This window comes from Camellia sinensis, chromosome 8 (assembly GCF_055761805.1).
Source record: "Camellia sinensis isolate YWXY chromosome 8, ASM5576180v1, whole genome shotgun sequence".
NCBI lineage: Eukaryota > Viridiplantae > Streptophyta > Magnoliopsida > Ericales > Theaceae > Camellia > Camellia sinensis.
In genome coordinates this window covers 155,267,967-155,282,249 of record NC_138968.1, presented here as the reverse complement: position 1 = coordinate 155,282,249, position 14,283 = coordinate 155,267,967, and positions in this window count along the sequence as shown.

The following is a 14,283-nucleotide window of genomic DNA, read 5'->3' as shown; positions in this document are numbered from 1 at the left end:
AACCTAAACCGCTGCAGACATCACTATTTCATCAAAGAAATGGGTAGGAGATAAACTCCCCAGTGATCCTTCTAAGTCATTCACAACTCGGTTGTCCCTTTGAACCTAGATCTTGGGATCTCCAGTCAACTAGGTTGGGTTGCCATTATGGTAACTCTTATTTAATAGGCTTTAGTCCCATTCCCCTCGATGAATTCTCAACTAACTCTCTTGCTAACCGTTTGGTTAGTGGATCCGCTATGTTGTCTTTAGACTTAACATATTCTATGGACATAATTCCATTAGAGAGTAGTTGTCTTATGGTATTATGTCGACGATGAATATGTCGAGACATACCGTTATACATATGACTCTGTGCTCTACCAATTGCTGATTGACTATCACAATGTATGCATATAGCAGGCACCGGTTTTGGCCATATTGGAATATCTTCAAGGAAGTGGCAAAGTCATTCTGCCTCTTCCCCTGCTTTGTCTAAAGCTATGAATTCAGATTCCATAGTAGACCTAGCAATACAAGTCTTTTTAGAAGATTTCCAAGATACAGGCGCCCCACTAAGAGTAAAGACATACCCACTAGTGGACTTTGAGTCTCTTGTATCCGATATCCAATTTGCATCACAGTATCCTTCAAGTACTGCTGGATATCTAGTATAATTAAGCCCAATATTACGAGTAAATCAGAGATATATAAGAACCCTTATAATTGCTTTCCAGTGTTCTACTCCCGGATTACTCGTATATCTACTTAATTTACTTACTGCATAAGATATATCTGGGCGAGTGCAGTTCATCAAGTACATTAAGCTTCCAATAATTTGGGCATACTCTAATTGAGAAATATTTTCCTATACATTTTTAAAAAGATACAAATTAACATCTACAGGAGTTCTAGCAAGATGATCATCATCTTTGTTGAATTTGTCAAGTATTTTCTCAATGTAATGAGATTGTGACAAAGCATATCCTTCTGATGTTTTGGTAATTTTCATACCAAGTATTACATCAGCAATGCCCATGTCCTTCATGTCAAAATGCTTATTCAACATTTTCTTGGTAGTTTTAATCATGTCATTATTACTACCAATGATGAGCATATCATCTACATAAAGACATACAATGACATAACCTTTATCTGTGTTTTTAATATAAATACATTTGTCACACTCATTAATTTTAAATCCATTTGACATCATTGCCTTGTCAAATTTCTCATGCCATTGCTTTGGCGCTTGTTTTAAACCATATAATGATTTAACCAATTTACACACTTTCTTTTCTTTCCCTGAAACAGAAAACCCTTCTGGTTGTTCCATGTAAATTTCTTCATTTAACTCACCATTTAAGAAAGCGATTTTAACATCCATTTGATGAATTTCTAGATTGTATAGAGATACAATGGCAATTAGCATTCTAATAGATGTTATTCTAGTAACCGGTGAGTATGTGTCAAAGTAATCTAGACCTTCTTTTTGTCTAAAACCTTTTACTACAAGTCTTGCCTTGTATTTGTCTATTGATCCATCCGCTTTCAATTTTCTTTTGAAAATCCACTTGTACCCAAGAGGTTTACAACCTGGTGGCAAGTCCACTAATTCTCAAGTGTGATTTTGCAAGATGGATTCAACTTCACTGTTGACAGCTTCTTTCCATAACGGAGCTTCAGGACTGGACATAGCATCCTTAAAAGTTAAAGGCTCATTTTCTAACAAATATGTTAGAAAATCTGGACCAAAAGATTTTGAGGTTCTAGCACGTTTACTACGCCTAAGTTTCTCTTCCTCATTTTGATCTAACTCTTGTTCTTGATCATGTTCTTGATCCTGACTAGTAATAACATCAAAAGATCTTTTATTAGTACTAGTCTCTTGTCCAGTCTTCTTTGGAAATACATGTTCAAAGAATGATGCATTCCGAGACTCAATAATAGTATTTACATGCATTTTGGAATGTTCTGATTTATGAATCAAAAACCGATAAGCACTACTATTCTTGACATAACCAATGAAAATGCAATCAATGGTCTTAGGACCTATCTTAGTCTTTTTAGGACTAGGAATAGCCACTTTAGCCAAACACCCCCACACTTTTAAGTATTTGTAGGATGGTACTCTTCCATGCCATAATTCATAAGGTGTTTGATTTATTTTCTTTCGGGGTACTTTATTTAAAATATAATTAGCAGAAAGTATTGCTTCCCCCCACAAGTTCTGAGGTAATCCAGAACTTATTAACATGACATTCATCATTTCTTTTAAAGCCCTATTTTTCCTTTCAGCAATGCCATTTTGCTGAGGTGAGTAAGGAGCGGTGGTTTAATGAATTATTCCATGTTGTTTACAAAACTCAACAAAAGGTGATTCATATTCACCACCTCTATCACTTCTAAGTTTCTTGATTTTGTTACCAAGTTGATTTTCAATTTCATTCTTATATTGAATGAAAGTTTCCAAAACTTCATCCTTGGTTCGAATTAAATAAACACAACTATATCTAGTATAGTAATCTATAAAAGTGATAAAATACTTTTTCCCACCTCTAGTTTGAATTGATTTAAAATCACAAATGTCACTATGAATTAATTCAAGTGGTTCCGTACTTCTTTCAATTGAATGAAAATGAGTTTTAGATAATTTTGCCTCAACGCAAACTTCACATTTATGATTTGAATCAATGTTAAATTTAGGTAAACACTCCATATTAATTAATCTACGCAAAGATCCATAATTAACATGTCCTAGTCTACCATGCCATAAATTTGAAGACTCAAGCAAGTAAGAAGAAGATGTAGTATTATTAATAACTGAGGGTACAACGGTCATTACATTTAACTTGAAAAGGCCATCAGACATGTAACTTTTTCCTACATACATCTCGTTTTTGGTATGTACAAACTTGTCACTTTCAAAAACTAGCCTAAACCCATTCTTACTCAACAAAGATCCGGAAACTAAATTCTTGCGAATGTCCGGTACATGCAGCACATTGTTGAGAGTGAGTTCCTTTCCAAATGTCATCTTGAGTACAATCTTTCCTTGTCCTTCAACTTTGGAAGTTAAGGAGTTGCCCATAAAGAGTTGTTCACCATTGTCCACTACAGAATAAGATGTGAACATCTTTTTGTCGGCACAAATATGGCGAGTAGCACCAGTGTCCACCCACCATTCTTTACGATTTCCGACAAGATTTGCCTCGGAAACAACTGCAGAAAGATTGATATCATCTATACCATTGGAAATATTGTCCACTTCAGTCATATGGGCTTGAGCAGGCTTCTTGCTTGTTCTTCTTTTGCTTTTGCCTTCGCTACGGTAATCTTTGGCCCGATGTCCCTCTTTGTCACAGATATAATATTTGCCATTAAACTTGTACTTTTTATTATCCCCCATTTTAGAGCCTTGTGATGAACTTTCTCCAGAAGACTTTCGTTTCTTGGTTTTTGAAACGTGTTCCACCACATTTGCCTTAGACTCCATAGGATACTTACCAGCCCGCATTTCAGAATTGCGGTTGTCCTCCTCAATTCTCAAACGCACAATTAATTCGTCCATAGAAATTTCTTTGCGCTTGTGTTTGAGGTAGTTCTTGAACTCCTTCCAGCCTTTTGGTAATTTTTCAATTAAGGCTGCAACTTGGAAGGATTCACTGAGAGACATGTCTTCTGCATGAATGTCATGCAGAATGAGTTGGAAATCTTGAGCTTAGTTGATCACAGTTTTTGAATCAACCATTACAAAATCCAAGAATCTGCCAACCACAAATTTCTTTGAGCCGGCATCTTCCGTTTTGTACTTTTTTTCCAACGATTCCCAAAGTTCCTTTGCTGTCTTGATTGGACTGTAGACGTTGTATAATGTGTTGTCAAGTCCGTTCAAGACGTAGCTCTGGCAAAGGAAATCGGCATGTTTCCAAGCATCAACCGTAGCAACCACTTGCCGGTCGGTTTCATCCTCTTTCAAGATAGGAGTATCTTCACGGAGAAAACGAGCCAGGTTCAAAGTTGTAAGATAGAACAACATTTTCTGTTGCCATCTTTTAAAGTCAGTTCCTGAGAACTTCTCTGGCTTCTCTCCATGATTTATTGGTACTGTCATCACAGGAGAGGGGGTTGGTGCAATTGCAGCCACCACAGTAGTACTTGTTTGGGCATTTGTTTCAGTAGCCATCAATTCTAATTTATAAAATAAATCTATAATTAGAATTTTCACTACACAGAAAATTAAACCAAATTCACAGAATTAAATTTTGTAAAAATAAAAGAAACAGGAATGTAACTTTTATTTTTCAATTAATTTGAAAATAAAATAAAATTTTATTTAAACAAATTAATTCCACACAGAAAAATAAATTCTGTAAAATAAAAGAAATAAAAACTATAACTTTTATTTTTCAATTAATTTGGAAATAAAATAAAATTTTATTTAACCAAATTAATTCCACACAAGAAATTAAATTCTGTAAAATAAAAGAAATAAGAAAATAACTTTTATTTTTCAATTAATTGGGAAATAAAATAAAATTTTATTCAACCAAATTAATTCCACACAGAAAATTAATTTCTATAGAACTTCAATAATTAAAATACTAAAACAGAATTTTAAGTAATGAAAACTCAGAAAATAATTTCTAAAACCCAAAATTAATTTCTGAAAAATTTCACAAAAATATATTCTAAATTGTTAATGACGCCAGTATCGTACTACTAGTTGTTGTCAAATAAAAGAGACAGTATATTACTACTATCTGTCAAATAGCATATAATCACTATTTGTTTTTTTAACCAGAATATTATTTTGTAAATCCACAGAAAATAATTTTATTCCGAAATTATTTACGAAGAATGAAAAAAAAAGAAACAAACGAAAAATTCTGTAAACAGAATAATTCGAATCTGTCTTAAGATTGTTGGAACAATTTTTTGTGTAAATAAAATAACTTAAAATAATTCAAACAAAATAAAATAAAACTTACAGAATTTATTTTGTTGAACCGAATCAATAATTTAAAGGCCAAGTCGAGTGTGTGACACTCTGTCCTTAAGACAGATTCGCCCCGCTACGGTTCTTATGGTTATGTGGCGTCTATCTCCCAGGATACAATGATCTTCACAAATTTGTAGTAGCTATAGCGATCCCGGTTGTCCCTTTACTGTTCTGTTGTATTCCGGACTCGGTTCCGTGAAGTTGGTAGTGGTATCTATCTTGTTGCCATCCTTTAATTCCACTTGATTGAGTTTTAGGATGTTTTGAGCAGGGTTGTTACAGGTTGGTTAGGCCTTGGTTTCAATTCCTTGTTGTCCAGTTTTTAGGCAATCCGCTCGAGCGAGTCTTCTTGCACTCGAGCGGGGATTGCACACCTCCAATATTTCGTGTTCCTGCAAAACTTCTGCAGATGTGATTTTTACGCTCGAGCGGGTTTGTTTACGCTCGAGCGGTAGCGCTCGAGTGGGTTGTACTTTCTGGGTATAAGTTCTGGGAGGGAGAAATCTACGCTCGAGCGGACTGGTTTTCGCGCTCGAGCGGAAGTGCTTTATTCTTGTGTCTTGGAGCTCGAGTGGGCCTTATTGCGCTCGAGCGTGTCCAAATTTTTGTTCTTGGCGCTCGAGCGTTGTGTTCTCCGCTCGAACGGGTCATGCGTATATGAGTTATCCACTGAGTGATTTTAAATCACTTTTTACTTTCCTTTCTCTCTCCTACTTTTTCTAAAACCCATTTCGAGAGCTCCTCTCTCTAAAACCTTGACTTCTCTCTAAGTATTGATCTAGTATGAGTGATTTCCTCACGTTTGGCCTTTACAAAAAATTGTTGATCGTCGAGGGCTATTTTTTGATTCGACAAATTCGTGGGTTGGAGCATTTTCGTCTTCTTCACATTCTTGATTGGGAGTCATCTTTTGAGGTAGGGATAACCCACTCCTCACTATGGGTTTTGTCTTTAAATTTTAGTATTTTGAGATGTTGGGGTTGGTTTGGTAATTTTGTGAAAATTTGGAGCTTTTGTGTATATTTACAAAAGTTGGGGTTTTAACTATATAAAACCTAGATGCATGCTTGGCATGGAAAAGTGAAATTAATATTAAAACATTAATGAAAATGGAACCTAAGGGTTGTAATGTTAATTATGGATTATGCCCTAATTACATTGGTTAATTAATTCGTATAATTAATTATGAGAAATGAGGAATTGATTTGGAAATGTATGAGATTAAAGGGTGTGGTTGGGCCATTTACCGCTCACCTAGTTGAAATGTTGATTATATATCCATTGTTGCATTTATTTTCTGTATAGAAATAACTGCTTTGGGCTATCGGTGGAAGATAGTCTTGATTGTTGTAGATAATGCATGATGATTAGGCAAACTGAAATTAATCACTGGAATGTGTCATTGAGTATGACGGTTGAAAGAATACATTAAATTTATGTGTTGTGTGATGATGTGTATAATTATTGTTTATATGCATTGTGTCGTGTTGGAGGAGATAGGGGATGCACTCCACGGTTTAGGGGATGATAGGGGATGGACCTCTAAACCGGATGTGGTTGGGAGAAGATAGGGGATGGACTCCATAGATAGAGCTCATATGCTTATCTAGTAATGTGTTGACATAGCTTATATGCTTGTCTTTGGAAGTGTGATAACGCTCTTATGCATATCTATGGAAATGATGATATAGCTTTTATGCTTTTCTATTGATGTGTTGATACAGCTAGTACGCTTATCTAATATGAATTGGGAAGAAGTTTAATATGAGTTACTGTCTCATATAAGTTGTTTGGCCAGGTTCTGAGCCATGGTTATAAATTGAGAATTGAAAGGAATTGGAAAATGGATTGTAACATGGACTTGTATGTCATGAAACCGTAAAGTGTGATAAGGGAAAGTATCAGTGTTGGCCATCTATCAACTACTAATCTTTTAGTCATTGTTCATATTTGGTTTAGTGTATTTCTACTGGGCTGTGGCTCACCCTATATGGGAATATCATTTTCAGGTACAGGTAGCATGCCACCTCCAAGGACGTAGGTTGGGAGGCTAGAGGCGGGCAGTCTTTTGTTGTTTAGTTTCTTTGATGTATTACATGTATATTCAAGCCAAGGGCTTAATGTGTAAATGAGTTAGCACTCTTTTGTTGTAACCAAGTATTAACTTGGAAAGCTGTAAGCCTTTAGGGCATTTGCTTTTGTTGTTAACATGTAATACTTTTTGGTAATGGAATTCTGATGAATAGAAGAATGTGGAGCTTTTATATATCAATGCATGTCTTTATTGATGGGTTTAATGTTATTATTTTGAGGACGTTACAACTTGGTATCAAAGCGTACCGGGTTCGAATACTTTGGGTACGTGGGAAGTGATTAGGATCACAATGGGTTTATCTCGCTTGATAGAGACTTAGATGTAGTGTCATATGCTATGTTCTTAATTGATAACATGCTTATGTGTTTATATGGGTATGGGATTTAATTTCTAGGATGTTGATTGGATCCTTGGGTTTCTGGGAGTCTTGTTGGAAAGGCACTTGATCAATGTCGTTTCTAACCGGAACTCTAGTAACGCCTCGGGACTATCATTATCCGGAAATGAAATTCGTAAGTACTTATATGTTAATGTGCTTACGTGGAGTGAATTACAGTTGTCCATGCATTAGGACGTGAGTGTTTAGTTTTGGCACATTTGTGAATGTGCTAACGTTCTGTATTACCTTTATTAGGATGTCAGGACGAGGAAAGGGTGCTAGTCGTGGTAGGCCTGCGAGGCAGGAAGTATTTTTACCGGATGATATTCCGGCAGTGCAGGAGGCAGTTGGCCAGGCTAATGTGGCCGAGCCAGCGGGTCAATAGGCTATGAGTGCCTTAGCCCGAGAGATAGCAGGACCTTTGGGTATTCTCAGAGCAGGGAATCAGGCAGCTGAGGTAGGGCCTTCTTTCTTGAAGAGGGAATTCTTCCGGTCTAATCCGGATGAGTTTGTTGGAGATTCGAAGAAACCACTGAAGGCTGACGAGTGGTTAGAACAAATGAATAAGACGTTCGAGATGCGTGGCATCGAGGACGGAGCATTGAAAGTGACCTTGGCATCCTTCCAGCTGAAAGGAGATGCGGGTCAATGATGGAAGTACGAGAAGGCTCGTGTTGGTGGTACTTGGGAGGCGTTTGTGAATGCTTTCCAGGAGAGATTCTTATCTGCAGTTGCTAGGGAGAAGCTGAGGGATTAGTTTAGCCGGCTTAAGCAGCAGGGTATGTCTGTGGCAGAGTTTGAGGCCACTTTTACTAGCTTGTCCAGGTTTCCACCTGAGTTGGTGGCGTCCGAAGAACGCCGTTGCTATGAGTTTGAGCGGAAGTTGAGGCGAGGCCTCAAGTTGAGGGTTGGTGGGTCTTACATCCGAGAGTATAGACATTTGGTGGATGCTGCAGCTCATATAGAGCTTATGATGCAGGAGGAGGAGGAGGAGGAGGAGAAGCATGCAGGCTCCAAGAGGGGCCAGGATGGTCAGGGTGATGGCAGGAGACAGAGGGGTTACAACCCTCAGCAGTCTGAGGGTGGAGTTGCTAGATCGACCTTTCCGGTGCCGAGTGCAGGCTCGGGGAGAGGTAATCAGGAAACCCCGATTTTTCCCGACTTCATTCCTTTGAATGTGGCCATCGAGGCCACACCTCGGCGAGGGGGGTGTGGAACCTCGGCCTAGACCTGGTAGTTGCCCAGCATGTTTTCCCGAGATAAAAGAACTGTGATTGTTTTTATTTGACTTAGTCTTGAGGAATGCCGAGATCATCTGCATGCATGTGAAACTTGTTTGAAAATGCATTCAACCGACTTTGCCATGTGTTTGTAGGACTTGGACTTGCCTTGACCCCGACGTTTGAAGAACTAAGTGAATGGTATTTTTAATAAAGCTATGTTATAATGCTTTGATAAAAGTCTTGTTTTGCTTCGTTTTGAAAAGTATTTGTAAGCATGAATAGTTATTCCTAGTTGGAATATATATATTATCTTGTTTTGATGACATTCTTGGAAAGTCTGTACGTGCTAAGGGACTATAAGCATTTGTAGCACAAAGTTTGAAAGCCCGTACGTGCTAAGGGACTATAAGCATTTGTAGCACAAAGTTTGGAAGTCCGTACGTTCTAGGGGACTCTAAGCATTAGTAGCACAAGTCCTTAGTGTCAGGGGACTATAATGCAACGACACCATTGAATTGAGATATCTCCCTTGTCTTGTCTTGTCTTGTTTGCCACTAACGGTTTACCGCGTGGGTTTGTTTGCTGAGATGTCATCACTTGTATTATAATGATGCTAATAAGCATCCCTTGAAACTTGACAGATTTGCTAGATGGACTTGGTTCATCCTTTGTCTTGCACTAATTAAGTTATGTATTGTTTGATGAAGAATCTTGAATACCAGTCATGCAAACCCCTTTATTATTTATACCATTCACTGAGTATCCAAGCTCACCCTCTCTATATATATATAGGTGATGAGCAGGAAGGCGATGACGCCTAGGTGTGACTCGTGAGCTTGTTTTGGGTTTTTGTTATGTAGGCCTAACTTGTATTCACGTCGGCAATCTTCAAAATTATGTTTCTCGGCTTATAATACTTGTGATTTACACATGTCGGCTGGAGAAGCCTTTTGATCAAGATGTAATATGTATTTTATACCTTATTGTATTTGTATCCAAGTTGTAATATTATGCAAAGTTGTATGTCCTTCCATATAACTTACGCACTGCTCTTATGGACCACTTGTATTTTTAAATTATTGCTTTCGCACTTGTGAGCCCTATATATATTTATACTCTGATTGTGTGTGGTTTTTTTGAAGGTTGGCCTTCGGTAATCCCGGATTACTGGTCATCACGGCACCAAACTAGTAGGGGCGGTTTGGGGTCGTGACAGTTGTAGAGCCTTGAAAACATATTTGGAAGATCTTGTGAGACAAGGACATCTGAGAGACCTTGTCGATGAGACCAGAACAAGGAAAGAACGGGCAAGATTGCCTCAGGCACCAGCAGCCCCACCTCTCCCAACACAACAGCCGCAGGCAGGAGGACCTCGGATAATCAACGTAATCCACTCGAAGGTCAATGAAAACGAAATCCGAGGAGAGACCCAGCAAGTGAAGCACCTGCAACATGTCTACTAAGTCGGGGAGAAAAGACATCGGGCAGAGGAATGCCAAGGACCAATGATAACCTTTACTGAAGCTGACCTAGAGATGGTCCAGCATCTGTATAATGATGCCTTGGTAGTATCCCTCCAGGTTGGGGAGTGCCAAGTGAAACGCATCCTGATTGATCAAGGCAGCTCTTGCTACATCATGTACGTCCGATGTTACAAAGAGCTCGGCCTTCACCAAGATGATATGGAACAGTCCAATGGCCCAATGGTTGGGTTCAATGGAACGCCGACATGGCCTCTGAGAGCAGTAAGCTTGGAGGTACAGGCTGGCACCAGGAAAATCAAGACAGAATTCACCATCATCGACACACCCTCCCCTTACAACATCATCTTGGGGAGGCCATGGTTGTATGCAATGGGGGTAGTTCCCTCAACATTGCATCAACTATTGCGATTTCCAACAGAGAATGGAATAGAAGAAGTCAGAGGCGATCAGCTGCAGGCGAAGAATTGGTCCATGGCAGTAATGAAATCTACCTGCAGCGTGCGAGAGCCAGAGAAGGCAGAAATTGAAGATAAGGACGTGGAAGTCCTAAAAGACGTCGGCAAAGAGCCAGCCGAGAAGAGCGAAGAGGCACTGAAAAAAATCCTCGTCCAAGATGGGGATGAAGAACGCTTCTTTCTTCTCGGCTCGGGCTTAGCCGAAGAAAAGGAAAAGGAATTAAAAAAATTTTTAAGAGCAAATATTGAGGTGTTCGCTTGGATACCTTACGAAATGTCTGGCATTGACCCCGAGGTCACGTGCCACAAACTGAATATTGACAGGTCAGCCAAATCTGTAATTCAACGAGCCAGAAGACCGACGTTAATGCACGTCGAAGCAATAGAAAAAAAAGTAGACAGGCTCCTGGAGGCCAAGGCCATTAGAGAAGTACACTACCCCACATGGCTATCCAATACAGTGGTGGTAAAGAAGAAGAACAGTAAATTGAGGGTCTGCGTAGACTTCACCAACCTCAACAAAGCCTGTCCCAAAGACAGCTTTCCTCTACCAAAGATTGACCAGCTAGTAGATGCCACTTCAGGGCATGGAAGAATGAGCTTCCTAGATGCCTACAGGGGGTACCACCAGATAGCCATGTACCCTCCAGACGAAGAGAAGACAACGTTTATCACCCCAAAAGGCCTATACTGTTATAGAGTAATACCTTTCAGGTTGAAAAACGCCGGAGCAACTTACCAAAGGCTGGTAACCAAAATGTTCAAGCACCTGATTGGCCGAACAGTAGAAGTCTACATCGACGACATGGTCATTAAGACCAAGGAGCCTGAGGGTCATCTTGCCGATCTAAAAACAGTCTTTGAAATCTTTAAAACATATCGGCTCCGACTCAATGCATTGAAGTGTGCATTTGGAGTTGGATCTGGTAAGTTTTTAGGATACTTGGTGACCAGAAGGGGCATCGAGGCCAGCACAGATCAGATCAAGGCCATCCTAGAGTTGAAGAGCCCGACGTCGGCAAAGCAAGTGCAGATGCTAACTGGAAGGGCCGCAGCCCTGAACAGATTCTTCAGCAGAAGCTCAGATAAGTGCAGACCTTTCTTCAACTTGATAAAGAAAGCCACAGACTTCCTGTGGACAAAAGAATGTGAATCCGCTTTGGCCGACCTAAAAAAATACTTGACCACAGCTCCAGTTCTTTCAAATCCAGAATCTGGGGAGAAGCTGTTCCTGTACTTAGCCATTTCAGAACATGCGATAAGTGCAGTACTAATCCGAGAAGAGAAAGGAAAACAAAGGGCTGTTTACTATGTAAGCAAAACCCTAGCCGATGTAGAAACGAGGTATCTGCCCTTAGAGAAGTTGGCACTAGCTTTAGTAATGGCTTCAAAAAAGTTGAACCATTACTTCCAGGCCCATAAAATTGTGGTGCTAACAGAGCACCCCTTGAAGTCCTTACTGCAACAAGAAAACCTGACAAGATGAATAGCCAGATGAGCAGTCACCCTAGGCCAGTATGACCTGGAGTACAGGCCAAGGACAGCAATCAAAGGCTAGGTTCTGGCCAACTTCATGGCCAAGTTCACACCAGAGTCCATCGAACATCGGGCTCCGTTGAGCCAGGAAGAGTGATGTCCAGCCAAGCAAGGAGAAGCACAGCCAAAGGCAAAAGAACAAAGAAAAGAGGACAAACTCAGACCCTGCAGCATTTACATCGGTGACTCCTTTCGACTGTTTGTCGATGGGAGTTCAAACCGACAAGGAGTAAGGACAGGAGTAGTATTAATATCCCCAGATGGGCAGGTACTAGAACAGTCAATTCGTTTGGGGTTCAAGGCCTTAAACAATGACGCAGAATATGAAGCACTCATTGCAGGACTGAAGTTGGCAGCAACAGTGCAAGCAGATGAGGTAATAGTTTTTTGTGATTCACAACTAATAGTTAACCAAACAACAGCTGAGTTTGCAGCCCGAGATGAACGAATGTCGGCCTACGCAAAGGAAGTCATCAGACTGTCATCCTTATTTCAGAACTGCCGACTACTTCAGGTAAGCTGAGATAACAACAGCCACGCCTATGCGTTAGCTAACTTAGCTAGTGTAGTACAACCTGAAAAAGCAAGGACAATAATGATTGACTACCTATCGGGCCCAAACATTGAACCAGTAACCACAGAGCATGAAGCAATGTGCATAGACATGGGACCAAGCTGGATGGACACAATTGTTGCTTTCCTAAAAGAAGGAAAGCTACCAAATGACCGCAAGGAGGCACACAAGATCAGATTGAAGTCGACAAGATTCAGTCTGACAGCAGAAGGACATCTTTACAGAAGGTCCTTCACTGGACCCCTTTTAAGGTGCGTACACCCTTTGTAGGTTAAAGATTTTCTATATGAAATCCACGAAGGAATTTGTGGAAGCCACGCAGGGAGTAGATCACTAGCTCACAGGGCCATTACCCAAGGGTATTGGTGGCCTTACATGCAAAAAGATGCAGAAGCCTAAGTGAAGAAGTGTGAACAATGCCAAAGGTTTGCACCCTTGATACACCAGCCAGCTGCTGACCTGAACCCTGTATCCAGTCCTTGGCCATTTGCCCAATGAGGCAAGGATCTCGTTGGGCAATTACCCCAAGCAACTGGACAAAGAAAATACTTGCTGGTAGCAACAGATTACTTCACAAAATGGATAGAAACAGAGCCTCTTGCCAAGATCCGAAATGTGGATGTCAAGAACTTCATATAGAGAAACATCATCACTAGATTTGGAATTTCGAGAGCAATTGTTGTAGACAATGGAACTCAATTTGACAGCAAGCTAATCAAGAACTTCCATGCAAAGTTCAAGATCAAGAACTACTTTTTAACCCCAAGCTTTCCACAAAGCAATGGACAAGCAGAAGCATCCAACAAAGTAATTTTAGATAGAATAAAGAAGAGGCTGCAGGCAGCAAAAGGCAAGTGGGTAGACGAATTGCCCAATGTACTCTAGGCATATCGAACTACGCCGAGAAGATCAACAGGAGAATCCCTCTTCACCATGGCTTATGGCACAGAAGCAGTCATTCCGCTGGAGATTGACATCCCAAGAATCAGAACCCAGGGAGTTGAAAACGGGACTAATGATGTATTGTTAGCCCGAGATCTGGATCTTTTAGAAAAAAGAAGAGAGAAAGCTGCAATCCAGCTTGCAGTATACCAGCAGCAACTTGCAAAAATTTATAACAAGAAAGTCAATCCAAGAGAGTTTCAAGTCAACGACCTAGTCTTGAGGAAAGTCGTCGGCAATAAGAAGGATCCCAGAGAGGGCAAGCTTGGCCCAAACTGGGAAGAACCCTACAGAATCATCTCGGTACTGGGTAATGGGGCATATCGACTTGAAGATAATGAGGGCAAAGAGTTGCCAAGACCTTAGAATACTTGTAATTTGAAATTTTTCTATCATTAAAATTTCTTTGTTCCTTTGCCATTCGTCGAAGTAAATAAATAAAGATTCTGTTCTCTTTTCAAGAATACTTGACATTGTCTCTAGAATACATGCATAATGAGAACCCAAGTGGAACTCAGGTTCACATTAGGGGGTAGAAAGAAGAAGAATATGCTTAACACTTGTTGAAATTTGCGGACAATTTAGAAGTTGAAATTAAGCCAAAATCATTGTTT